General features: G+C 39.4%; 1 pseudogene; it reads left to right on the forward strand.

The window, feature by feature from the left end:
- The first annotated feature begins 3,172 nt into the window (after positions 1 to 3,172).
- The window catches only part of LOC112063767 (60S ribosomal protein L36-like), a 1,309-nt pseudogene continuing 197 nt past the window's right edge, over positions 3,173 to 4,284 (forward strand).

The following is a 4,284-nucleotide window of genomic DNA, read 5'->3' on the forward strand; positions in this document are numbered from 1 at the left end:
GGCAAATGCTAACAGCCATAAAAGGGGAAATGGACAGTAACACAATCATAGTAGGGGACTTTAACACCCCACATTCACCAATGGACAGATCATCCAAAATGAAAATAAATAAGGAAACACAAACTTTAAATGATACATTTAAAGTTTCTGGTTACATTTTTTTCCTTTTTTTTTCCTTTTCCTTATATATTCTGCTATTTGAGTTTTAAGTTTATCTTAAAACTTAGAATGTATGTTTTTTTGTGTTAATTAACATATTTAATTTCTAGGTGTTAGGTTTTTCAATTTCCAGCGTCTTTTCCACCTAGATTTTTTTTAAAGTCTTTATTGAATTTCTTGCAATATTGTTTCTGTTTTATGTTTTGGTGTTTAGGCCTCAAGGCATGTGGGATCTTAGCTCCCTGACCAGCGGAACCCCACGCCCAGCATTGGAAGGTGAAGTCTTAACCACTGGACCGCCAGGGAAGTCCCCTTTTTCACCTAGATTAATTTCATATCTGATATCATTATGACATGAGTATTATCTGTAATTTTAAAACATTTTTTTTAATTTATGAAGATTTTCTTTGTAGTCTAAATAATGATCAGTGTTATATGCACGTTTCATGGGTGCATGAAAACATTTCTCGTCCATTGTGAAATACCAGGAAGTTTAATATTTAAATTGGATCTAACTAATGTTCATCACACTTTATTTCCTTGAAAAATATACATGCTAGTATGGAGAATTTATATACCTGATGTGGGCTTCTCGTTGCGGTGGCTTCTCTTTGTTGTGGCTCTAGGCGTGCGGGCTTCAGTAGTTGTGGCATGTGGGCTGAGTAGTTGTGGCTCGTGGGCTCTAGAGCACAGGCTCAGTAGTTGTGGTGCACAGGATTAGTTGCTCCACGGCATGTGGGATCTTCCTGGACCAGAGCTCGAACCCATGTCCCCTGCATTGGCAGGGGAATTCTTAACCACTGTGCCACCAGGAAGTCCCTGTGCAGCTTTTAACTTTGCTTTCATTCTTTGTAGGCATCATTTTTTTGCAACTCTGCCATCTCACAATCCTCCGTCTCTCTCTCACACACACACACAACACACAGAACACACACACGCACACACACACACACACACTTTTCAGAATATTCTGCTATTTCATCTTTACAACTTTATTTTATAAAGGAGGTTGTTTCAATAATTTTTTAATTGATGGCAATATATTAAGTCACAATTTTCATTTCTCCTATGCCACATTTACTTATATTCTTCCACTACCATGATTTTTTCCTCTTCTTTTCTTTTATCTTGTAATACATGTATTATTATAACTAATTCCTATTTTATTGAAAGGATATTAATGATTTCTGAACAAATTATTTTCTGGATATTCATATCTGAATAGGAATAAAGATAACTTCCAGAATGAAAGAATTTCTTCTTCTGACCTACTCTTTAGTGTGGGCTCTTTTAAGTTTTATGTCTTCATGGTCAGCAGATATTACTCACAAAGACAAGTCACAATGGAGAATGTCTCTTCATCTTCACTCTCCAGTCAGAAGCTTCTTGAAAAAATATATATTTTTTGTTTATAAGATTCCCTGTATAACCCTGCCTTTCCTCCGTCTCAAGAATTGATACCAAAATCTGGTTCAGGAAATATAGCCATCTAGCCTGCATATATGTTTTCATGTTTCCAAAGAGGTAGTATTAGATTTTAATTTCGGATTCTGCTATTAATTTAAAGAATAATGTTTTTGTTTGACTTAATTTATGTATTTAGCGATAAATATTCCGTCTGTCTTCCTGCAGTCTTGAATTATGTGCATACTTGCAAAGATACATAAATATACACATAAATACACGCATGCATTTGAAATACATATATCTCCTAGTCTCACAGATGATGGCTCTTTTTTTTTTCTATTTATCTTGTTGCTTTTGGCTTTTGGATAGTTTTTAGAGAAGAAGGAAACGATCATCTTTATTAATCAGTTTGATTAAAACTAGAATAAAAGTTATACTTGTAATCTTTAATTTTAGTTTTTCAAAAAAGAAGGTTATATTATTATAATCTATGTCTGTCAAAAATGATTTTACCAAAGATCTATAAAGCACCAGAAAAAGTTATATAGGTAGTTTGAAAGAAAGCCTGCAGTTTGATGCTGCTGGTAATTAGGTTTTGTTGTCTGGGCCACATTTTTATTTGACTTCACACATTTTCATTTGAACACCAACTGTTACAAAGCATATGGACTTCCATAGCAATCCCATATGCTACATAATGGCTGGCTGCTATCTATTTAAAATTCAGACAATGGTGAGATTTCATAACGATTGTGAAGTAGGAGAACTTTAAACTTTTTATCTAGTTTAATGTATATTTTAGAGACTCTAAAGTATAGAATTATGCTGTTTTATTATGTTAGGTTGTGTTCCTCCTTATGTGCTTTTGTAGTTTGAGTAGGAATGTTTATAAAATATTATAAAATGTAGTACTCTAAATGAGAACTATTTTGTATTAAATGCAAATAATTGGAATGCCCAGCCGTATTTTCATTTATGAATAAGAAGATCATTTTTTGAGAATATCACCAAAGATAGAAGACCCCAGCCTCCATCCCTGCACAAAGATCAACAATTAGACAGCTATATATGAACAGAAATAGCTCCAGGAGTGCTCAGGAGTCCAATTAAGAAACTTCAGCAACACAGTGGAACAAAAAAACGGAGAATAATTGCACCAAAAGGAAAAGAAGAACAGCTTCATTTTGCCTGCATCATTTCTTTACCTAGGCCAGTACTGCTCAATGCCAAGAGGGAACTCCATGGCTCAAAAGAGTTCCCCAAGCCAGGAAAGCGAGAGTGGGGTGAGCAACAAACATCTGTAGCTTTTGGGGGCACTGCACAAAGAACTTGCTTCCACTTTTACTTCACCCAGAAACTGCAAAGCTGAGATATAATAAAGATGACTTGGAATAAGGAAGAAAAGAAGGGCAGGGTCAAATAGTATCAGCCACCAGCAGGAGTAACTGCAGTTCCCAATGGCCTCCTCTCACTTCCTAAGAAACCAAGGGCCAGTACAGCCATCGTGGAACTCTTGGAGATTTTAACACTGAGGTTGTCCCCAATGAGATTTTGTGTTTGCAGACACTAGCCACCTCAGTTCCTCCTCACTCTCTCCCCTTACCTCATGCTGGAGCCCAAGATCCATACTGGCAACCAACCCCAGCCTCTGTGGCTGCACAAGTGAAAGATGCCATTCTAGACCCCTGTGGCTGACCTACACTGCTGTGCTTGCTTTGGGGAATAGCCTCTACAGCTGTGCACTTCCTATCATTTGCCTGGCTCCTGTCACTGACCTTCACTGCTGTGTGCATACCAGTGGCAAGACCCTGGAGCCAATATAGATCAATGGAACAGGATAGAAAGCACAGACATAAACCCATGAACATATGGTCACCTTATCTTTGATAACGTAGGAAGGAATATACAATGGAGAAAAGACAGCCTCTTCATTAAGTGGTGCTGGGACGGGGAGATCAGCTCAGTGCTTTGTGACCACCTAGAGGGGTAGGATAGGGAGGGTGGGAGGGAGGGAGACGCAAGAGGGAAGAGATATGGGGATATATGTATATGTATAACTGATTCACTTTGTTATAAAGCAGAAACTAACACACCATTGTAAAGCAATTATACTCCAATAATATATAGCAGAAACTAACACACCATTGTAAAGCAATTATACTCCAATAAAGATGTTAAAATAAGTAAATTAATTAATTAAAAAAAAAAAAGATGTCCTAAGATTCTCTTGCTTTTCACCCACCGGTATCTGTTTGTCAACTGTGGAATATCTATATAATAGAATGCTACTCAGCAATAAAAAGGAACAGACTACTGGCTCTTCCACCCTGGCAGCCATCGAAGAGCAGCAGCCATAGCTCTGTGCTACCCTATGGCTGTGGGCCTCAACAAGAGCGACAAGGTGACCAAGAAGTGAGCAAGCCAAGGCACAGCCACCGCCGCAGGCGCCTCACCAATCACACCAAGTTCGGCGGGACATGATCCGGGAGGTGTGTGGCTTCACCCCTTATGAGCGGAGGGCCATGGAGCTGCTCAAGGTCTCCGAGGACAAGCGGGCCCTCAAGTTCATCAAGAAAAGGGTGAGGGGCTTCCCTGGTGGCGCAGTGGTTGAGAGTCCGCCTGCCGATGCAGGGGACACGGGTTCGTGCCCCGGTCCGGGAGGATCCCACATGCCGCGGAGCGGCTGGGCCCGTGAGCCATGGCCGCTGAGCCTGCGCG

This window comes from Physeter macrocephalus, chromosome 10, assembly GCF_002837175.3.
Source record: "Physeter macrocephalus isolate SW-GA chromosome 10, ASM283717v5, whole genome shotgun sequence".
NCBI classification, from domain to species: domain Eukaryota; kingdom Metazoa; phylum Chordata; class Mammalia; order Artiodactyla; family Physeteridae; genus Physeter; species Physeter macrocephalus.